Source organism: Gossypium hirsutum, chromosome A11 (assembly GCF_007990345.1).
Source record: "Gossypium hirsutum isolate 1008001.06 chromosome A11, Gossypium_hirsutum_v2.1, whole genome shotgun sequence".
In the NCBI taxonomy this organism is placed as follows: Eukaryota; Viridiplantae; Streptophyta; class Magnoliopsida; order Malvales; family Malvaceae; genus Gossypium; species Gossypium hirsutum.
In genome coordinates, this window is record NC_053434.1 from 72620537 (window position 1) to 72645491 (window position 24955).

The following is a 24955-nucleotide window of genomic DNA, read 5'->3' on the forward strand; positions in this document are numbered from 1 at the left end:
TTTGCATCATTAAATTAAGTCTTGCATTAAGTACTCATTTGTTCATTTAGTTTGCATTTCAAACCATGCATTTAAGCATCTTAGTTTAATAAATGAGTTGCTGGACATTTATTCAACTCATCTTAGTTTAATTAATAAGTGTATTTGTTGAACTTCATTTAATAAGTGTTGCTCTTAATTAATCTAATTCCTAGGATTATTTATTGATGCATGAGTTAAGTTTATTTAATGATGCTTCTTTAATTAACTAGTTGCTGGAATAATCGATGCATAGTTCATTTACCTAAGTTAAGTATTAATGTGTGTTATGTTTAATAAGTGTTTACATGTATTTAATAAGCTCATTTTAATGTATTTATTGCATGAGTCTTTTCAAGTCATAACCGTTACATTACAAGGGCTGTTATACATTAAATAAAGTGAAAGTTTAAGTCATTTTCGGTTACAAATGAAGTGGCTGTTACAAGAGATGTTTTATACATCATTTAAAGGAGGTTTAAGGAGCATTTTATTATCCAAATTAATTTTGGAAGCAATTTTCCACTACCATCCCTTTTTCCATTTCAAAGGTTATTTCAAGCATTCAAACATCATTAAGAAGTTGATTAAGAAGATGGTGTCCATTCGGCTGACCAAGGGCTAACTCAAGAGTCATTTTTCAAGCACTTAAAGTCATTCATTCAGCTGAATTAAAGTGAATTCAAGGATGGAGTTATTTGGCTCAAGAATGTGAAAAGACTTAAATTAAATTTCAGCTTTTAATTGGCACATTAAGTTTAATGTTTGTGACCATTCAGCTAGCCTATTTTAGCACTATAAATAGGTGAAATCAGCCTTTGTAAAGGGATGATCTTTTTGCTTAGTTTAAAACATTATTGAACTTATATGAAATTTGTGAGATTTCCTTCTCTCATATTTCGTTGAAGAACTCGTTGGCTTATCTAGGTCACTGGTGGCGTCAATCTACCTTCTTCTTATCCTGAACTTATCATTATCAAATAGTGTGGCATTCACCCTTATACTAAGGTTCCTACTTTGCTAAGTAGCGGGTCGAGGTTCTCCTACTCTCAATCCGACCACCTTGAAAACTTATAAGCATTTGGGTCAATATTTTCTAATATTAGTTCGTGTTTGTTTTTGAGATCATTTTCATTCCATTCCATTCCATCCTTTTGTTTCATCATAATCGAACCATCAATTCATTCACATCCATTGTTTGTTGTCTAATTACTATATTTATTTCCATCTTTTATTATTTTTCTATAACCAAACCTACATAAACTTCATATCCATAAACCCATCTTTGAACCCTTTTTACATAGCTTTTGCCTTTATTAATTTAAAACATCCTTTGAACAAATAGAACGATACTTCTTTGTAGACGATCGGTGATACGATCCGCCTCGGAAGAGTCGAGTCGTATTAGTGTGCCCGATCATCGACAAGAAGTTATGTTAGGTTTAATTGAAAGGTTGGATAAGAGAAAGAAGGATATTGGTTTTGGTTCGAATTGGAATAGGTAAGAAGAATTGAAAGTTTGGGTTTAGGGTCTAAATAGGTATAGATGAATGATTTGGTTCAATTAGGTAAGGGGGAATTGAAGGGTAAGAACGAAATGGTATTATGAAATGGTACGAATGGAATGGTCGGTTTAGGTGCAATTGGTAATAGAGAAATGGGGTTGAACAAAAAGTGCAAACAAGAACCAATACCGATTTGGTATCGACCCGTTGTTTATAAGCTCTTTTAGTTCGGTTTGGGTTTGATAAAGGAAAACCTCGACCCACTATCTAACGAGATAGGAACCTCGGTATGTTTGAATGCCACACTACGAGTAGTGATAAGTTCAGTTTCGACAAAGAACAACGGTTGACACAACTAGAACGCTAGGAAGCCAATCGAATCTTTGAACGAAATTTGAGAAAAGTTTTGCCTCACAATTTTGGCAGCATAACATTAACAAAGTCCAAAAGTTTTTTTTACAAAGGAAAATAACAAGTATTTATAGCCTAAAGACTAGCTAACCGAATGGACACTTTACATACTTAATAATTAAGTAAAAGTCTCATGAATGCATCTTGAAAATTCTAAAAAGAAGTCCTTTGATGTTCATGACCAGATTCGGCTATGGTGGAGATGTCTTGAAGATTCTTCATGCTTAAGGAAATGAATCATGAATGAGAGACTCCCTTAGACATTAGCTAGGTTTGGCCAACTTGAGTAATTGAGGCAATCAATTCATGTTGTTTGGTGAAAAGTTGGGAATTAATTGAGGAGACTTCATGAGCCAAATTAAGTGTGAATGCCGATTCTTGAAGAGTCCATAGGTGTGAACACTTTGAATTGAAAGGCCATGCCATGTGAACATAATGTGTACAGGATTTTAAGGTTCATGGTGTAACGCCCCAATTTTTAGGAATTCTGTGAATGTTGGCATAGGTTTAATTATGTTTGTGGGCCTCTAGAAGGCCCAAGCTTAAGATAGAACCCGTCAATTTTAGTTAATTTTTGTTCCATAAGAAAAAGGGGGTGAAATTATGAAATAGAACCTATGTGAAAATGTTTGAAAATGCTATAGGCTAAATTGAAGTGGCCAAATAAATAGGAGTGCAAAATAGGAGGATTTGCATGACAAACCTCCCATTTTACATGAAGTGGCCAACCATCATGTTGTTGTTGACAATATGAGCACTTGATATCCATAATTCATGGTACAAATTGATAATGGGTTAGGTAAATGTTCCATGATAATGGATTAGGTAAATATTCCATGATAATGGGTTAGGTAAATGTTCCATGATAATGGTTTAGGTAAATGTTCCATGATGGGCATTTCATGTCTTTTGTATTAAAGAATTAAATGGATGAAATATGAAATTTTATTAAAAGAAAAAGGAGAGGAGAAAGCTCTTGAATGTTCGGTCACTTGGGGAAGAAAATTGAAGGTAAGTTCATGGTAGTTTGCTATCTTGATGTTCATGAGTTCTTCTTGATTCTACCTTAACTCTTGAAGCATATTTTGGTTTTTGGTTGTGTTGTGAGCATTTGGTCATGAATTAAAATGAAGGAAAGGTTGTTGTTTCATGTTCTTTTGATGAAAAATGGAAGATATGTGAAGTTGAGCCAAACAAATGAGCATGCATGTGCTTAGATGCTAAGGGGAAAATCGGCTAATATGTTGTACTTTAAAATGATTAAATGGAGATTATACTTAAGTAAAATCATAGATATGTGATGATTGATTGGTGATATACATGTTTAAAAAAAACATGCATGCAAGTTATGTGTGAAAAACTGATTTGGTAATAAATCTGCTTGGGACAGCAGCAGTAACGTGAATTTGGAAAATTACCATAAATTGTGAGTTAGAAGCTGAATAAATTATGTAATTAAAGATTAATGAGTCTATTTTCAAATGAAATAAACGAGAACATATTTTGAATTCTGTACAATGAGAATTTGATTCGTAATGAAGAGTGGTCAGATTAGTCAAATAGTGAAACATGGGAAACTTTAAAAAAAATCAGGTATTGATTGGCTAAACCAAAAAATCTGAAAATTTTATGGATAGAAGATATATGAGTCTATTTTCAGGTAAAATTAACCGCACTTGATTTGGAGTTTCATAGCTCCAGTTATAAATGATTTAGTGCCTATTGTTCAGGAAGACAGCTTGCAGTGAGATTATGATTATGTGGTAAACATTGACAAAAATTTGTTAATGAGTTGCTTATTGATTTCTTATAAGCTTACTATGATCTGTAGGTGTGGTTGGCCGAATATTGTAAGGGGTTAATACATAGTTCGTATTTTGATAGTTAGATTAATGTGTTAGTAATCCAATTGTAGGCAGTTCGTGTGTGGATCTCGTCAGCATATTATCGCAAACAGGTGTGTAACTAACACCCTCTTTCTTAGTCTGGATCGGCAAAAGTCGAAAAGCCAAAATGCCGAAAACTGATATTTTATAGATTTGTGAGTGTGCGAATGCTCGTGAGGTAAATCGATTAATGTTTTTCGTAAGCTACAAAATTTGGACTGCAAAGTGCATGATTTCTGTGCCCTCGATATTTTTGGGCTTAATGGGCCAAAATTGGAATGATAGGCCAACGGGCCCAATTCGGTAAGAACCCTCGGTACGTGATTCTGTTAGTACGTGAAAAGTAGGAATATGCATGAAAACCCTAAAATAGATAAATTACTGAAATACCTTTAAAAGTGGAAAATTTACAATTTTACCCCTAGTAGATAAATTACCAAAATACCCCTAGGGTTAAATTGACCTAAATGCATGTTTGACAGTTGTTATTATCTGATGCATGGGATTGGGATATTGACAGAGGAAGTACTGAAAGTGGCTTGTCCACGTACTGGAGGCTTTGCCTCAATTTACTGTTAACTGAGCAGCAAGGCTGCAACTGTGGAGTGTTGGGCTGGGTGGGTTGAGCTATTCCCCACATGGAGTGTAGGGTTGGTACGGGTAGAGTGTAGTGGTTGGTGGGTTGAGTAGTCTCCCCAAATGGGCTTGCATATGTTATTGATGTTGCATGTATTTTGAAATGGGCCTATGGGCCATACTGTTATCTGAATAAGGAGCTAAGACCCAGTTTATTGTAATCTGAAAAGGGCTCTAGTCCAGTACCACTATTACCTGAATGGGCTTAGGCCCAATAGGCTTGAGCTGACTTGGGCTTTGAATGGGTTTTCCTTACACACTGAGTTTCCCCAAACTCACCCCTTTTATTTTCATCCACGCAGGAAATCCCCAACCATAGTGGGCTTGGAGCTGTGAGGGAATTCGGAGTGGCCACCCGTTCTGAAAGTTTGATTTTCTTCTGGTGAACTGGACATCCTTTTATTTACGTTTGAAGTTTTGGGTTTTTTTTAAATGTAATAAGGCCGCTTAATTATTTTTGATGGTTTTAATATGTATTACTAAGATAGGTATTACTTATTTTAACTGTTGAAATTGGATAGCTTTAGGGCGCGTTTTCAAAAACAACAATTGATTTCAAAATAACACGACAACAAGCAAAGCTTCCGCAATGAAAGTATTTTCCAAAATTAATCACTTTTCCTAAAAATGATATAATCAAATCGGTTTCCTAGAAATATCCATGACGTTAAGGTGTGGCAATGGCGGTATGCATGTCTAGGATTGGATCCGAAGTGATGTGAGCATGCCCGGGGCATCTTCAAGTGCAAACCAAGATCTAAACGAGCTGCCTAAAGGACCTATAACTCAAGCTCATGCTAAACATTTCCTAGAAGCTATTTTAGCTTCTAATGCAAAACCTTGGTTCGAAACAAGGGCCAATGCTCACAAAATCAGCTTGAAGCAACTATCCAAAGGACCCGTGCATTGTTGGCAAGCTGATTCTAGCTCATTTCCAGCTCCTCGAGCTCCGTCCAGCTCAACTCAGCTCATTTGAGCTCGTTTCAGCTCGTTTGAGCTCAACCGAGCTTACTTTCAGCTTCTTCTTTCTTCCTTTCAATAAACTAAGACTTAATTTAGTTTATATTAAGTTTGCTACAGCTCATGCCGAAACCCCTAGCTCAATTTCAACTCATTAAGTGTTTTGACTATTTTTGAGCTAGCCGAATTTACTTCATTAGTTGACTTATAATTATTATGTTTGAATTTAGTTAATTTCATTAAATTGTTTAATTATTAATTATGATTTTTATGAATAGTTATATTTTAATTAATTGTGTGTTAATTCATGTAGGTTAGCCGAATGTGGAAGGTACATTCATGAAGAGATGCATGAACGAGAAAGTTCAATGAATGGGAAGATTCTTGCACGGCCTGGTTCAATGCTTGGAGGGAATTAAGTTCATATACATGGGAGGTTAATTACATGCATGTGGATTAAGAAGATACATTCACTTTGGACGGCACACATGCATGAATGAAGGCATTTATTTCATGTTCATGTACGGCCAGATTCAAGCTCCCTTCTAGTTCATGCATGACCGAATGTATGTGGGTGAAATACATGAATTGTTTGCTGTCCAATTGACTTCCCTAGGTGTCTATTCGGCCAAGAGACACTTTTTGAATGATTCATTCATCCCATGGCTGAATTTAGGCAAGCTATTGAGTTCCCAAGACATCACATTCATCCAAGATGCTTTGCTTACACATGAAGCTGTCCAATGGAGTTCCCATCAGCCGAATTTAGTCCTAGCTAATTAAAGACTTGTTCTAGATTATTCTAGTGCATTCATAGCTGAATTTATTTAGTCTTTAAAGCTATTAGTTTGTCCATTCGGCTACTACTTGTTAGCTTATAAATAGTTTGCACATTTCAAGGGACTTTTGCCAAATTTGTTAATGAACATTTGTTCTTGTGAGGTTGCTTCCTCTCATATCTCGTACAAGTTTCGAAAGACTTATCTGGCTTGTGCTAGTGGCGTCAATCGTCTTATTTGAACTTATCACCAATCTTGGTGTGGCGTTCACCTATCTATCTATCCATACTTCACCTTAACAATATAGGAACCGGGGTGACACTTCTTAGTGTTGAATCATTCCTGACGTTAAGTTCGTTTTCCATTCCCATCCTTCGAATTATTTTCTTGTTATACCAAACCGACCCATTTATCCATCACCCATCTTTGCTACACATAACCGAACCTATTACTAAACTTACCCTTCTTGAAACCTTCCGCTTATTCTAATCCATTATTTTACTTTTATTACTAAAATTCGAGACACGAACGACTCTCTCAAACTACGATCGGGCAACTACGTGAATTCGACTCATCTACTCGGTCCGGATCACATCATTTGGTATCAGAGCTTGTAAATAGAGAGGCACCGACGTTCGTATCAAGATCGAACTAGGTTCGTTGTGAAAAAAAATTTCAAGTTGTAATTTTCGTTCTCTCTCTTGTACTAGTGATATTATGAAGTATTAAAAAAAAGACAAAAAAATGAAATTATTAAAAAAAGTGAAGTGATCAAGTTCTTCTTTTGTTTATATTTTGACCCGATCGACAAAGTGTTCTTTTCATCAACTTTCCACCCCATTTCCAAAACGCCACACTACACCAAAGACTATTTTTCTTTTAGCCTACCCGTACACCGTGACATTCTAACCTTTGTAACCATCTTGAAATTGACCCCAAGGCACCAAGACAAGTCGAAAGAAACAAAATACGAGGTTACGAGAGTAAGCTTGAGTGGTAAAAGGCTAGAGTGTGTGAGAACATTCGAGAGTTGAAAAGCCAAAAATGAGTGAAAACACGAGTGTGAGTGCCATCATTCTTTCTTTCCGAGTGAACTCGTGAGGATGTTGTAGTGAGGACTTTGTGTCTATTTTACTTAACAATTTTCCTTTCAGCGATAACATCATGTCTCGCGAAGAAATTGCTGAATCAGAATATCAATATTTGGTGCAAGAAATGCGAAGAATGGTGACAACTAAGTTTGACAAATTGCACGAGAGATTAGATCGTGTGGAGAAAAGAGACCAACGGGCACGAATGTCATCAAGTCAAAAAGTGGATTCGAGAGCATCGTGGAGAGACACATCCAACGACTACTTAAGAAGAGATTACGATCGAGATTCTTTTTCATCAAGGAATTCAAGACGAAGAGAAGCCGATTTTGATTTTGAATCCTTCCGAGAAGACGTGCGAGATGAAAGATACACCTCTTCAAGAGCTCCAAAGAAAATAGCCACGGAGAGATCTTCACGAAGGATTGTTCGTGAATCATATGTAAATGATTTTTCTCCTAAATCTTTTGTAACCTCTTGTAAAAAGCAAGCGAGAAAAGAAGAAGACGAAAAGCAAAAAGAGATCAAAAGAAAAGAGAGGCAAGAAAAGATTATGAGAGAAAATGAGAGGATTTTGAATGAAATCGAGAGAAGAAACAAAGAAAATGAGAGAATCTTGAATGAAATCGAGAAAAGAAACAAAGAAATGAAAGAAAAAGAAAAAGAGATTGAGAGTGAAAAAGAAAATGAGATTGAAAAAGAGAATGAAAAAAAGTTTGAGAGAGAAAAAGAATGTGAACAAGAAAAAAGAGTGGAAAAAGAAATTGAGATAAAAGAAACGAGTGGTTTAGAAGAAATAGAATCGAGTGAAAATGATGTTAGTGAGCAAGCGAGAATTCTTTCTACTAACACTTATGCTCGATCTTTTAGTGATCTTTCTTTTCAGGTTCCTAAAAGTCCGTGCGACCAAATCCAACTCCGATACCTTCAAATCGAGAGGCTTTTTCAGTTGTTTGAAAAAGGTAAGTCCGTGGACGACTGCCACCCATTGGAAATCAAAGGTGAGGAAGGTAAGGAATCTTTGTTTATCGAATCAAGTGATGTGATCACGCCCCATGGTTCAGCTAGTTCGAGCGAGGATTCTATGGTGCTACCACAAGGTCCTGTTACTCGAGCTCGAGCCAAGAAGTTTAAGGAGTCCATCACAGCTTTTGTAGCTCAACTTTGGATTGAAACGCCATTAGGACGCTTCGAGAAAGCTGATTCCAATTCCTTGAACTCACCACGCAACTACCTGCAAGTCCAGCTCAACTCATCGAGCTCGCCACCAGCTCACTTCCAGTTCCCCAGCTCGGGTCCAGCTCACTACCAGCTCATGGGTCCAAGTCCAGCTCGGTTTTAGCTCATGAGTTGAATTCTAGCTCATGAAGACTACTTTGACTTCATTTGACTGCTATTAAATTTTTATTTAATAAGTTCATTAATTAGTTAATTAATAAACCACATATTAAATTTAGTTCACATTTGTTTTATTAAATATGTTGATACGGAGGCGCACGCGGACCAAGATCGAGTTGCCAAGTCACGAGAACTTCCTACGAAAGCTCTAATCGAACAGATCTGAAATCAAAACAAAGAATAAGATTAAAAACAAATCAGATCTGGAAATTAAGATCCCCAAAACAATCAAGATCAGCCAAGAATCAAAGATCTTATGAATAGATGTTTTCGGAATGCAAAAACACGAAATCGATCTCCAAGATTGATTTTCAACAAGCCGAATCTGTCCAAGAACTAAACCGATGAATAAAGCCCCAAATTCCAGCAACTTGATTTTTCCCAAAATTCCAGCAACCTAAAACAGTCAGTTTTGACAAGAAGAATTCGACAAGATTAATTGGAAAAGATAAGTTTAGTCAAATTTGGCTACCAAGAATGAGTACCGATCGATCTTTTTGAGTAATAAAGATGGCTGGAAATTCATAAGAAGAATAAACAAGTTAGATCAAAAGAATCGGCATAAACAGAATTTAAAAGAAAAGAATGAACAGCAAGAAAGTAAATTGAAGTCCTAAAGATCCTTGAAATCCCGAAAGATTTCACAAATCTCTTCAAACGGCTTTAATCTCCCCTCCAAAGAATATCGATGGCAAGAAGAAGGTTGAAGATGGCTCCCACAATCAAAAGATTGTTAAAACAACTTCTAAAGAAAACTCAAGAGAGAATTCTTGGAGAAAACCCCAAAGAAAATTCTACACTCAACAAATCTGAAATTTGATAGAAAAAAATAATAATAAGATCTTTTTACAAAGGGTGGCTGGCCAATGCTTATATAGGCCTCCAACAAATCCTAATCTCACAAGTAACTAATAAAAATTTAAACCTAATTAATAAAATAACAATGTAAATTCGGCCATGCACTTATATGGGCTGTTTTGGGCTGAATTTTACATGTAATGCTCCTAAAGATTAAAAAAATTAAATTAAACAAGTAAGATGTTTACAAATTGGGCCCTTTGACATTTTGGCCTGATTTTCAACTAAGTATGAAGAAATTTCTTGATTGGGCTGGATTTTGGTTATTGGGCCTCGCCTTCAAGAATTTGGGCTCGTGATCCATCTCCTACCAAAATTGGGTCGTTGATGCTCGTAATGGAGATCCAATGCATTTTGGCTGCAAGATTTGGTTTCTTGGACCAAGATTTCCAAGATTTGAAATCTTGATTTTCTTGATTCTTGAAATCTCTTTGAACAGCAAAATTGGGCCAAGATTCGATTTCTTGATTTTCTTGAAAACAAGAAAGTGAATCTTGATTTTCTTGTTCTCTCGTATATGAATCTAAGGCCTTGCTAACAAGCTCTTGAATGGTCCCATTTAGTTTGGACCGCATTTGTCGGGCCTTTGATCTCGTTATTGGGCCTTGTGGCAATTTGAGCCCATCACGTTCTTGAACTTGGATTGGGCCTTTATGACTCATATCATTCCCCCCTTCCTCAAAAAGATTCGTCCTCGAATCTGAAAAATCAAATGAACTCGACTTTCCTCTATCGAACGGGACTAATGGCAATTGAGTCCTCTGAAAATAATATCCATGAGATAGTAAATAGCAATGGAAACAAGCTTGTAGTCCAATCATAAGTATAACAGAACAGGTATAACGCACGTGAATGGACAGATTCAGATTACCATGCAAACAATCTAATTTACTCGCCACTACCTTGCCAAATATTCGAAACGAAGATGGACATGTTTTAAGGCATTTAGTCGTCTCAAATTGTTCCCACAAACCATGAATAAATTGCGAATAATAAATCAAATGGTAAACATAATCGTCACAAGTAGGTATTTGAAAAGATTCACATGGTTCACAGAGTTGCATAATTATACCATGCATTAATCGACGGTCTATAGATTCACTCACACATGCATTATCAAAAACAAGAATCTTTTTATCAACCATCAAAATGATAGATCATCAATAAATAAAATAGGACAGTCAAGCACGTTTTGATCTAAGTGTTCATCAACAAGATCTTTATCACTATCCGAGGAGTACAAAAGTGTTTCAGAAGTTTCAAGCATCTTACCTTGATAAGCAAAAGAATAAGGGTCGATTTTACCTTTTTCATTTAAAACAAACCTTAGCTCATCGGGGGCATAGTGTAGTCGAATCTCCGTTGTTGAGTTAACCTTTGTCAAATGGAACTCAAACTTCATGTACAACCACATAAACTGTTTAAGGCACGAATATAAATTGAAAACAAATTTGGAAAATTTCGTTACCTTATTCTCCAAAACAGATTTGGACAAATTCGAGGATTTTACACAAGGTAAATCAAGAGCATAACAAATCACGCTTCTTTTCGTAATGACTTTATCAACCACAATCAAAGAGTAACAATTAATCGGATCAAAATGAGGGGATCTTTTAAGAACTAAGTCACCAAAAGTTTTATCAATAATTTTCAAATCTGCACTGGACTCGGTTTCTAAAATTTCCTTACCTCGCTTACCTTCGGGATCATGTAGTGTGATTTCATCTTTGCCTAAGTTGATCGTATGAAAGCGTCTTTCATTTGAGAGGTATGGAAGTTGAAAGTTATCTTTCGGTCCTTCGGGAACCTGAAAAGTAGCAACACAAGAAAAATGCATATCTTGGTTAGTGAAAACATTCCTCACTAGCCTTTCCTCGTCTTTTTCTTTTGTTTCTTTTTCTAACTCATTTTCTCTTCTTTCTTCAACTTCTTTTCAATTTTCTTTTCTGTTTCACATTCCTTTTCACTCTCAATCTCTTTTTGCTCTTTTTTATTCTCTTTTTCTTTTTCCTCACTTGTTTTAACAACAGAATTTTTCAGTTTGATTTGGTCTTCATGGACTTGTTCCGGAGTGAGCGGCACTAAGGTGATTTTCCTTCCTTGATACTTGAAAGAATACCTATTGGTACGACCATCGTGAGTGACCTTTTGATCTAGTTGCCATGGTTCTCCTAGCAACAAATGGCAGGCTTGAATAGGTACTACGTCGCACACGACTTCGTCTTGATACTTACCGATAGAAAAGGCGATGCGCACTTGTTGAGTGACCTTAAATTGGCTTTCGTTGCTAAGCCCTTGTAGTTGATAAGGTCGTGGATGCTTGGTAGTGGTTAAGCAAAGCTTTTCCACCATCGTCGTGTTGGCTACGTTCGAGCAACTTTCACCATCAATAATAACTCTACAAAGCTTACCTTGTACATGGCAGCGAGTATGAAAGAGATGTTCTCGTTGCTGCTCGCTCTTTGGTTTTGCCAAAGAGGGTTGCCCACGATCATGAAGATCATAATCAGTTCTAGGGACACGCTGAGGAGCGCGCCTATGAGCAGGAGGCTGGTTATCCACATCGTCTTTAATTTGATCTCGATATTGAGGCTCTTGATTCAACCGCACCTCATTGATAGTAGCAGTCAACGCTCGAAGTGCAGCAGCCTGTTCGTCCAACTGTTGTTGGAACCTTTTAAATATGTCCTCATTATTATCACCTTTAGACATTTTCAAAAACCTGTAAAAAATAAACACTCAACACTCAAAAATAAAAGTTAGCAAACCTCACCGTTAATCACTCAAAAAGAAAATTCAAATTCTCAATGAGATAGAATTCAATCTTGTGAGTTCTTTATCAGAGTTTATATCAACCAATTAGAGAGTGTGGACCAAACTACCAAAGAATCCTAATTTGCACTAGGATGCCAAAAACGGACGAGACACCAACTGATTTGTGTTGCACCGAGGAAGAATTGTGCACACTTTAAAAATCCTACTAACACAAGAAACAAGAAGGTGTTAGATAGGGTAAAGGAAAAATAAAGGCAAACAAATGAAAACCTACAGCTAAGAATCAATAAAAATTGCTGAAAACAGAAAACCCGAAAAACTGCGGAGTAACTTGACAACTTCGTTCGAGGTGTTCCCGATCTCCAAAAATCACGAAATTAAATCTGGAATGTCCTTATATATTCAATTTTTTATCTGGAAATTTTGGGCACCAAATTCAACCCGCTTAATCTTTTTTAAAATTTTTATTGAATTTCATCTTTTTTGATTTTTTGACTTTTTTGACTGATTTTTTTTGCGGGAATAATTTTTTTATATTCAATAACAGTGCCAAAAATATGTATGTAAAATTTCAGATCAATAGGACAACGTTTACCCACTCAAATGAATTTTTTTGAACAATTTTTTTGATTAAAACTGCTGTTTATGCTTTAAAAAATAGAGATCAGTTTAGAAATCAACCAAGAACACCCAAAACGCCCAAAATCTGATACCAAATGATACGGAGGCGCACGCGGACCAAGATCGAGTTGCCAAGTCACGAGAAATTCAAACGAAAGCTCTAATCGAACAGATCTGAAATCAAAACAAAGAATAAGATTAAAAACAAATCAGATCTGGAAATTAAGATCCCCAAAACAATCAAGAACAGCCAAGAATCAAAGATATTATGAATAGATGTTTTCGGAATGCAAAAACACGAAATCGATCTCCAAGATTGATTTTCAACAAGCCGAATCTGTCCAAGAACTAAACCGATGAATAAAGCCCCAAATTCCAGCAACTTGATTTTTCCCAAAATTCCAGCAACCTAAAACAGTCAGTTTTGACAAGAAGAATTCGACAAGATTAATTGGAAAAGATAAGTTTAGTCGAATTTGGCTACCAAGAATGAGTACCGATCTATCTTTTTGAGTAATAAAGATGGCTAGAAATTCACAAGAAGAATAAACAAGTTAGATCAAAAGAATCGGCATAAACAGAATTTAAAAGAAAAGAATGAACAGCAAGGAAGTAAATTGAAGTCCTAAAGATCCTTGAAATCCCGAAAGATTTCACAAATCTCTTCAAACGACTCTAATCTCCCCTCCAAAGAATATCGATGGCAAGAAGAAGGTTGAAGATGGCTCCCACAATCAAAAGATTGTTAAAACAACTTCTAAAGAAAACTCAAGAGAGAATTCTTGGAGAAAACCCCAAAGAAAATTCTGCACTCAACAAATCTGAAATTTGATAGAAAAAATAATAATAAGATCTTTTTACAAAGGGTGGCTGGCCAATGCTTATATAGGCCTCCAACAAATCCTAATCTCACAAGTAACTAATAAAAATTTAAACCTAATTAATAAAATAACAAGGTAAATTCGGCCATGCACTTATATGGGCTGTTTTGGGCCGAATTTTACATGTAATGCTCCTAAAGATTAAAAAAATTAAATTAAACAAGTAAGATGTTTACAAATTGGGCCCTTTGACATTTTGGCCTGATTTTCAACTAAGTATGAAGAAATTTCTTGATTGGGCTGGATTTTGGTTATTGGGCCTCGCCTTCAAGAATTTGGGCTCGTGATCCATCTCCTACAAAAATTGGGTCGTTGACGCTCGTAATGGAGATCCGATGCGTTTTGGCTGCAAGATTTGGTTTCTTGGACCAAGATTTCCAAGATTTGAAATCTTGATTTTCTTGATTCTTGAAATCTCTTCGAACAGCAAAATTGGGCCAAGATTCTGATGTGATCCGGCTCGGTTGATGGAGTCGAGTTCACTTAAGTTGCCCGATCGTCGACGAGAAGTATTGGTTGATGTCGAATGGAGATAACTTTATGGAGTTGTTTTAAGCGGAAGTAATTAGAAGGGTTCAAAAATGGCTTGGTTTGGAGAATGGATGGTTCGATTTAACAAAGAAAATAAAGTTTAAGTAGATAGATAAAATGGAATGGAAATTGAACTCAAGCGAAGAACGATTCAATACTATGTAAAGTATTGCCCCGGGACTTATATTGCTTAAGGTGGGTTTAATGGAAGTCGAAGATGGACCTTGACCCGTTACCTATAGAGAGGTAGGAACCAAAGGTATAAAAAGGTGGATGAACGCCACACCAGGATGGTGATAAGTTCAAGAAGTCGGGTTGACGCCACTAGCGAGCTAGATAAGTCAGAACGAGACTCGTACGAAATAGGATAGGAGGAAACCTCACAATCAAGTTTTCAATAATCAAATTCTGTAACCTTTTACAATAAACAAAATAAACTATTTATAGGCTCTCTAATGCCTATTAAAATTCAGCTACTAATGTGTTCACACAACAATTAAAAAATGATACGAGTCATAAAGGCCCAATCCAAGTTCAAGAACGTGCTGGGCTCAAATTGCCACAAGGCCCAATAACAAGATAAAAGGCCCGACAAATGCGGTCCAAACTAAATGGGACCATTCAAGAGCTTGTTAGCAAGGCCTTAGATGCATACACGAGAGAACAAGAAAATCAAGATTCACTTTCTTGTTTTCAAGAAAATCAAGAAACCGAATCTTGGCCCAATTTTGCTGTTCGAAGAGATTTCAAGAATCAAGAAAATCAAGATTTCAAATCTTGGAAATCTTGGTCCAAGAAACCAAATCTTGCAGCCAAAACGCATTGGATCTCCATTACGAGCGTCAACGACCCAATTTTGGTAGGAGATGGATCACGAGCCCAAATTCTTGAAGGCGAGGCCCAATAACCAAAATCCAGCCCAATCAAGAAATTTCTTCATACTTAGTTGAAAATCAGGCCAAAATGTCAAAGGGCCCAATTCGTAAACATCCTACTTGTTTAATTTAATTTTTAATCTTTAGGAGCATTACATGTAAAATTCGGCCCAAAACAGCCCATATAAGTTCATGGCCAAATTTACCTTGTTATTTTATTAATTAGGTTTAATTTTTATTAGATACTTGTGAGATTAGGATTTGTTGGAGGCCTATATAAGCATTGGCCAGCCACCCTTTGTAAACAACATCTTATTATTTTTTTTTTCTATCAAATTTCAGATTTGTTGAGTGCAGAATTTTCTTTGGGGTTTTCTCCAAGAATTCTCTCTTGAGTTTTCTTTAGAAGTTGTTTTAACAATCTTTTGATTGTGGGAGCCATCTTCAACCTTCTTCTTGCCATCGATATTCTTTGGAGGGGAGATTAGAGCCGTTTGAAGGAATTTGTGAATTCTTTCGGGAATTCAAGGGTTCTTAGGACTTTTCTTTATTTCTTGCTGTTTCGATTTGTTTCTTTATTCCTACTTGTGCCGATTCATCATCTAATATTTTGCTGTTCTTGTTTGTGTTTCAGCCTTGATTCAAACTCCAAGAACTCTTCATTTAATCGGTTCTTTTATTGGACACATATAATCGACTCAAAATTCCCCAAAATTTAGGGTTCTTGCCGTTTTCTATTTCTTCTTGTTGGGTGAAATTCGGCTGCTGAAATTTGGGCAATTCATATTGGGTGTTCAATTGGACCGAATCGCAACTTAAATTCACTTCTTGAACTGTTCAATTTCACCTATTTCTTTCTTTTCTTTTTTTTTTGCCGCCCAAATCACTAATCTTCCAATTAAAAATCTGATTGTTTCAATCTACTTACTGTTTTGGTGTTCTTGGCAGATTCGGCTTGTGGGAGTTCATTCTTGGGAATCAATTTTGGGTTCTTGGTTTCAAGAAACCTCTTTCATAAGTGTTTCGTTCCTTGATTAGATCTTGCTGATTTTTAGGGTTCTTATTCCAGATTTTAATTTTTCCAGATTTAATCTCGTTCTTTGTTTGATTTCAGATCTGTTCGTTTAGAGCTTTCGTAGGAGTTTCTCATGACTTGGCAACTCGATCTTGGTCCGCGCGCATTCCTCTATCATTTGGTATCAGATTTTGGGCGTTTTGGGTGTTCTTGGTTGATTTCTAAACTGATCTCTATTTTTAAAGCATAAACAGCAGTTTTACCCAGAAAAATTGTTCAAAAAAAATTCATTTGAGTGGGTAAACATTGTCCGATTGATCTGAAATTTTACATACATGTTTTTGGCACTTTTATTGAATATAAAAAAGTTATTCCCGAAAAAAATCAGTCAAAAAAGTCAAAAAAATCATAAAATACGAAATTCAATAAAAATTTAAAAAAAGATCCAGCGGGTTGAATTTGGTGCCCAAAATTTCCAGATCAAAAATTCAATATATATGGACATTCCAGATTTAATTTCATGATTTTTTGAGATCGGGAACACCTCGAACAAAGTTGTCAAGTTACTCTGCAGTTTTTCGGGTTTTCTGTTTTCAGCAATTTTTATTGATTCTTAGCTGTAGGTTTTCATTTGTTTACCTTTATTCTTCCTTTACGTTATCTAACACCTTCTTGTTTCTTGTGTTAGTAGGATTTAAACGTGTGCACAACTTTTTCCTCGGTGCAACACGAATCAATTGGTGTCTCGTCAGTTTTTGGCATCCTAGTGCAAATTAGGATTCTTTGGTAGTTTGGTTCACACTCTCTAATTGGTTGATATAAACTCTGATAAAGAACTCACAAGATTGAATTCGACCTCATTGAGAATTTGATTTTTTGTTTTTGAGTGTTTACTTTTTGCAGTTTTTTTTTGGAAGATGTCTAAAGATGACCATGATGATACACTTATGGAAGTCCAACAACAGTTAGAAGGACACGCTGCTGCAATCACACAAATAAATGCTACCCTTCAAGCATTGAATACTACTTTGAATGAGGTACGAATGAATCAAGAACTTCAATATCGAGATCCAATCAGGGAAGATAGGAATAACCAGCCCCATAGGCGCGGCCCTCGACGTGTCCCTAGAATGGATGATGATTTTCATGATCGTGGACAACCTTCTTTGGCAAAACCAAAATTCACAATTCCCCAATTTCGTGGTAAGAATGATCCTGACGCTTATTGTGAATGGGAATCTAAGATTGAACTCATGTTTCGGTATTATAAATGTCCGGATGATGAAAAGGTAGCGTTAGCAACACTGGAATTTTCTGATTATGCATTAAGTTGGTGGACTCAACTTGGGGTAAACCGCCATCGGAATTATGAAGGTGAGATTTCGACATGGGATGAGTTGAAACAGATTATGCGTAAAAGGTTTATTCCACCTCACTACTATAGAGAAATTAAAACAAAGTTGAGAAGACTTATCCAAGGTAATAGGACAGTGGATGAATATTTTAAAGAGATGGAGATGCTCATTCAGAGAGCTAATGTGGAGGAAGATGAAGAAACAACTATGGTTCGATTCATTGATGGTTTGAACAGGCCGATAGCTAATACATTGAGGCTACAAACTTACATTGATTTGGAAGAAGCAGTTCACAAAGCCATTGAGATCGAGCAACAATTAAAGGAACAAAGGTTTGGGTCATTCTCTACTTCACAATATTATCGAGGTAACAATTCCAATTCTGATTTTAAGAGTTCAAAACCACCTTTTGTTACTAACAAGTCTTCTTTGAGTAATGGAAGTAAACAATCAGATTGGAAAAAAGGGGCTCCTGCAAAAACACAAACACCTTCTAAGCAGCCCAATTTAGGTGATTCGAGTGCGAAGAGGACTCGTGAGATTGAATGCTTTAAGTGCAAAGGGCGTGGTCATTATAGTAGAGAATGCCCTAACACGAGATTACTTCTTCTAAAAGATAACGGTGAGTACACTTCCGACTCTGATAATACAGATCCAGATATGCCAGAACTTGTGGATGACAGTGATAATGGCGACGAGTTGGTCGAACCACCAAAGGAAGGGGACTTTGCTAATTTTCAATGCCTTGTAGTTCGTCGAACTCTTAACATTCAGATGAAAGATGATGATAGCCAAAGGGCCAATATTTTCCATTCTCGGTGTTTTATTAAAGGTAACTTATGTTCACTCATTATTGATAGTGGTAGTTGCTTGAATGTAGTGAGTAGTTATTTGGTGGATTCTTTAAAGTTGCCTTGTACCAAACACCCTAAGCCATATCACCTTCAGTGGCTTAATGAATGTTTCGAAGTTAAAGTTACGAAACAGTCCTTGGTCACTATTAAACTCGGCAATTATGAGGATGACGTATGGTGTGATGTAGTCCCCATGCATGCGGCACACTTGCTCCTTGGACGACCTTGGCAATTTGATCGCGATGTTACACACCAAGGTAAACTTAATCGATACTCCCTTGTATTTAAAGGCAAGAAATTCACTTTTGCTCCTTTAAATCCTACTGATGTATATAAAGATCAATTGAGGATGATAAAATTTTGTGAGGGGGTAAGGGAGAAAGAGCAAGTACAAAAGACAGAGAGAAAAGAGGCTAATAGTAGTGGAAAAAGTCAAAATTTAAAAAGCCCAAAGGTGAGTGATTCCTCTAGTGGTAAAATGAGCGGAAAAAATCTTTTGGCAACAAAAAAAGATGTGAAGAGAGCCCTACTTAATAAACAGCCTTGTATCCTTGTGAGGTTTAGGCAAAATTATTTATCTTTATCTAACATTAACGAAAATTTGCCTAGTGTGTTTCAATCTCTTTTGCAGGATTATGAGGATGTTTTTAGTGAGGCCCCTAAAGGTTTACCACCTTTACGAGGGATAGAACATCAAATTGACTTAGTACCCGGAGCTTCAATCCCAAATCGACCAGCCTATAGATGCAATCCCGAGGAGACAAAGGAATTGCAAAGGCAAGTGGAGGAATTACTAGACAAAGGGTACATTCGTGAGAGCCTAAGTCCTTGTGCTGTTCCTGTCTTATTGGTGCCAAAGAAAGATGGTACGTTTCGTATGTGTGTTGATTGTCGCCCAATCAACAAGATAACGGTAAAGTATCGACACCCAATCCCTAGACTTGATGATATGCTTGATGAATTACATGGTTCAATAATATTTACAAAAATTGATTTAAAAAGCGGTTATCATCAAATTCGAATGAGGGAAGGGGATGAATGGAAAACAGCTTTTAAAATAAAATTTGGATTGTATGAATGGTTAGTTATGCCTTTCGGCCTTACTAATGCACCTAGTACATTTATGAGATTAATGAATCATGTTTTGAGGCTACATTTGGGTGAATTTGTAGTAGTTTACTTTGATGATATTTTAATTTACTCAAAGTCATTAGATGATCATGTTTTCCATGTTCGAACCGTTTTGGATATTCTACGAACTGAAAGATTATTTGCCAACCTTGATAAATGCACATTTTGTTGTGATAAACTAATATTCTTAGGTTTCATAGTTAGTGCTCAAGGTATTCATGTCGATGAGGACAAAGTTAAGGCAATTAAGGAGTGGACGACTCCTAAATCGGTAACTGAGGTGAGATTTTTCCATGGTTTAGCTAGTTTTTATAGACGATTTGTGAAAGATTTCTCTACTATTGCTGCCCCATTGACTGAAGTTATAAAGAAATCAGTGGGTTTCAAATGGGGTGAAACCCAAGAAAAAGCTTTTCAAACTCTAAAAGCTAAATTATGTTCTGCTCCTTTGCTTAAATTACCTGATTTTGCTAACACTTTTGAACTTGAGTGTGATGCTTCAGGAATTGGAATCGGCGCCGTTTTAATGCAAGATAAGCAACCTATTGCTTATTTTAGTGAGAAATTGAACGGTGCACAGTTAAATTACTCGACTTATGACAAAGAACTATTGGCATTAGTTCGTGCACTTCAAGTATGGCAACATTATTTGCTGCCTAATGAGTTTGTCATACATACAGATCATGAGTCTCTTAAATGGTTAAAGGGACAAGGTAAGTTGAGTAAAAGACATGCCCGATGGGTAGAATTATTGAAACATTCCCTTATGTGATTCAATATAAAACAGGTAAAGATAATGTAGTCGCAGATGCTTTGTCTAGACGATATACTTTAATAACTACATTGAATGCTAAAGTCTTAGGGTTTGAACATATTAAAGAGTTATATGATGATGATACTGATTTCAGCCATATCTATAAGAATTGTGGACATACTGCTTTTGAAAAATTTTATCTTGTAGATGGCTTTCTTTTTCGTTTAAACAGGTTATGCATACCAAAGTGTTCCATGAGAGAATTGTTGATTCATGAAGCCCATAGTGGGGGACTAATGGGACATTTTGGAGTGGCCAAAACACTAGACATATTGCAAGAACACTTCCATTGGCCACATATGAAGAAGGATGTGGAAAAGGTATGTTCCAAGTGCATTACATGCAAACAAGCCAAATCTAAGGTAATGCCTCATGGCCTTTACACTCCTCTACCGATTCCTACTTCACCTTGGGTAGATTTAACCATGGATTTTATTTTAGGTTTGCCTCGAACAAAAAAAGGAAGAGATAGTATATTTGTTGTTGTTGACAGGTTTTCAAAGATGTCACATTTTATTCCTTGTCACAAAACAGATGATGCTACACATGTGGTAGACTTATTCTTTAAAGAAGTGGTAAGACTTCATGGCATCCCTAAAACAATTGTTTCTAATAGAGATGTCAAATTCCTTAGCCACTTTTGGAAGGTATTGTGGGGTAAGCTTGGTACTAAATTGCTTTATTCTACTACATGTCACCCCCAAACTGATGGTCAAACTGAAGTAGTTAATCGAATCTTAGGGACTCTATTACGAGCTGTTGTGGGAAAGAACATTAGAAATTGGGAAGAATGCCTACCATTCGTTGAATTTGCATATAATAGATCTATTCATTCTACAACTGGTTATTCCCCATTTGAACTTGTTTATGGTTTTAACCCACTAACAGTACTTGATCTTGCGCCATTACCTCTTGAACACGTTATGAATTTAGATGGCGAACAGAAAGCTGAGTTGGTGAAATCCTTACATGAGAAGGCTAGATAGCAAATAGCCAAAACAAATGATGCCAACACCAACAAAGCAAACAAGGGGCGCAAACGGGTTGTACTAGAACCCGGAGATTGGGTTTGGGTCCATTTGAGGAAAGAACGATTTCCTACAAAAAGGAAGACTAAGTTGGACCCAAGGGGTGATGGGCCTTTCCAAGTACTCGAGCGAATCAACGATAATGCCTATAAAATTGATCTACCTGGTGAGTACAATGTAAGTTCTCCTTTTAATGTGGTTGACTTGTCCCCATTTGATTTTTCAGATTCGAGGACGAATCTTTTTGAGGAAGGAGGGAATGATACGAGTCATAAAGGCCCAATCCAAGTTCAAGAACGTGCTGGGCTCAAATTGCCACAAGGCCCAATAACAAGATCAAAGGCCCGACAAATGCGGTCCAAACTAAATGGGACCATTCAAGAGCTTGTTAGCAAGGCCTTAGATGCATACACGAGAGAACAAGAAAATCAAGATTCACTTTCTTGTTTTCAAGAAAATCAAGTGATACGGAGTTGCACGCGGACCAAGATCGAGTTGCCAAGTCACGAGAAACTCCTACGAAAACCCTAAACAATTAGATCTGAAACGAAACAGAAAATTAAAAGATTAGATTTTTGAATTTTCAGATCTGAAATAAAATCCCCAAAACAGTAAAGAATCAAATAGAGAATAGAAATAAGTGTTAATAAGGAATCTTGAAACCCTAGAAGAGGTTGCGATTCTGCCCAATTGAACACCCAGATAGTTTTCCCCAAATTTCGGCAATCTAATTTCTCCCAAAAAGAGTATGGATGAATCGGCAAGAACCCTAGAAATTGGGGATTTTTGGGCTAATTCCTTAAGATAGAAAAAGGCTGAAAACACAATAAGAACAGAAAATAAATTAGATAAAGATTCGGTACAAGCAGAAATAAAGAAAGAATTGACAGTAAGAAATTAAAAGATAAGTCCTAAGAAGCCTTGAAATCTCGAAAGATCTCACAACTCCCTTCAAACGGCTCTAATCTCCCCTCCAAAGAATATCAATGGCAAGAAGAAGGTTGAAGATGGCTCCCACAATCAAAAAGATTGTTAAAACAACTTCTAAAGAAAACTCAAGAGAAAATCCTTGAAAAACTCAAAGAGAATTTTCACTCAAATCAAATCTGAAATTTTCAATGTAATTGTAACGTAATGTAGGGTGGCTGGCCAAGCCATATAAATAGGCCTTTCAAATGTTTTCCTAATTTAATTAGAACACTAAAACTAAAACTAAAAAAAAACTCCTAATTATTTTAATATGGAAATTCGGCCAAGGGTCTTTTATTTGGGACTCTTGGACTGAATATAAAAATTTAAACTAAGTAAAATAAATAAATAAAAATAAAACTTTACAACTTGGGCCACTTTGACAATTTGGCCTGATTTTCAACTAAGTATGGGTGGATTTCTTGATTGGGCTGGGAATTTGCTTATTGGGCCTCGCATTCAAGAATTTGGGCTTTTGTGACTCGTATCATTCCCCCTTCCTCAAAAAGATTCGTCCTCGAATCTGAAAAATCAAATGAACTCGACTTTCCTCTATCAAACGGGAGTAATGGCAATTGAGTCCACTGAGAAGAATAGCCATGAGATAGTAAATAGCAACGGAAATAAGCTTGTAGTCCAATCATAAGCATAATAGAACAGGTATAACGAATGTGAATGGACAGATTCAGATTACCATGCAAACAATCTATTTACTCACCACTGCCTCGTCAAATATTTGAAACAAAGATGGACATGTTTTAAGGCATTCAGTCATCTCACATTGTTCCCACAAACCATGAATAAATTGCGAGTAATAAATCAAATGGTAAACATAATCGTCACAAGTAGGTATTTGAAAAGATTCACATGGTTCACAGAGTTGCATAATCATACCATGCATTAATCGACGGTCTATAGATTCACTCACACATGCATTATCAAAAACAAGAATCTTTTTATCAACCATCAAAACAGATAGATCATCAATAAATAAAAAGGACAGTCAAGCACGTTTCGATCTAAGTGTTCATCAACACGATCTTTGTCGCTATCCGAGGAGTACAAAAGTGTTTCAAAGGTTTCAAGCATCTTACCTTGATAAGCAAAAGAATAAGGGTCGATTTTACCTTTTTCATTTAAAACAAACCTTCGCTCATCGGGGGCATAGTGTAGTCGAATCTCCGTTGTTGAGTTAACCTTTGTCAAATGGAACTCAAACTTCATGTACAACCACATAAACTGTTTAAGGCACGAATATAAATTGAAAACAAATTTGGAAAATTTCGTTACCTTATTCTCCAAAACAGATTTGGACAAATTCAAGGATTTTACACAAGGTAAATCAAGAGAATAACAAATCACGCTTCTTTTCGTAATGACTTTATCAACCACAATCGAAGAGTAACAATTAATCGGATCAAAATGAGGGGATATTTTAAGAACTAAGTCACCAAAAGTTTTATCAATAATTTTCAAATCTGCACTGGACTCGGTTTCTAAAATTTCCTTACCTCGCTTACCTTCGGGATCATGTAGTGTGATTTCATCTTTACCTAAGTTGATCGTATGAAAGCGTCTTTCATTTGAGAGGTATTAAAGTTGAAAGTTATCTTTCGATCTTTCGGGAACCTGAAAAGTAGCAACACAAGAAAAATTCATATCTTGGTTAGTGGAAACATTCCTCACTACCCTTTCCACGTCTTTTTCTTTTGTTTCTTTTTCTAATTCATTCTCTTCTTTCTTCAATTTCTTTTTCACTCTCAATCTCTTTTTGCTCTTTTTCATTCTCTTTTTCTTTTTCCTCACTTGTTTTAATAGAATTTTTCAGTTTGATTTGGTCCTCATGGACTTGTTCCGGAGTGAGCGGCACTAAGGTGAGTTTCTTTCCTTGATGCTTGAAAGAATACCTATTGGTACGACCATCGTGAGTGACTTTTCGATCCAGCTGCCATGGTTCTCCTAGCAACAAATGGCAGGCTTGAATAGGCATTACGTCGCACACAACTTCGTCTTGATACTTACCGATAGAAAAGGCGATGCGCACTTGTTGAGTGACCCTAAATTGGCCTTCGTTGCTAAGCCCTTGTAGTTGATAAGGTTGTGGATGCTTGGTAGTGGTTAAGCAAAGCTTTTCCACCATCGTCGTGCTGGCTATGTTTGAGCAACTTTCACCATCAATAATAACTCTACAAAGCTTACCTTGTACATGGCAGCGAGTATGAAAGAGATGTTCTCGTTGCTGCTCGCTCTTTGGTTTTGCCAAAGATGATTGTCCACGATCATGAAAATCATCATCCATTCTAGGGACACGTTGAGGGCTGCACCTATGGGGCTGGTTACCCCTATCTTCCTTAATTGGATCTCGATATTGATGTTTTTGATTCACTCGTACCTCATTCAAAGTAGTATTCAATGCTTGAAGTGTAGCATTTATTTGTGTGATTGCAGCAGTATGTCCGTCTAACTGTTGTTGGACTTTCATAAGTGCATCATTATTATCACCTTTAGACATCTTCAAAACTGTAAAAAATAAACACTCAACACTCAAAAATAAAAGTTAGCAA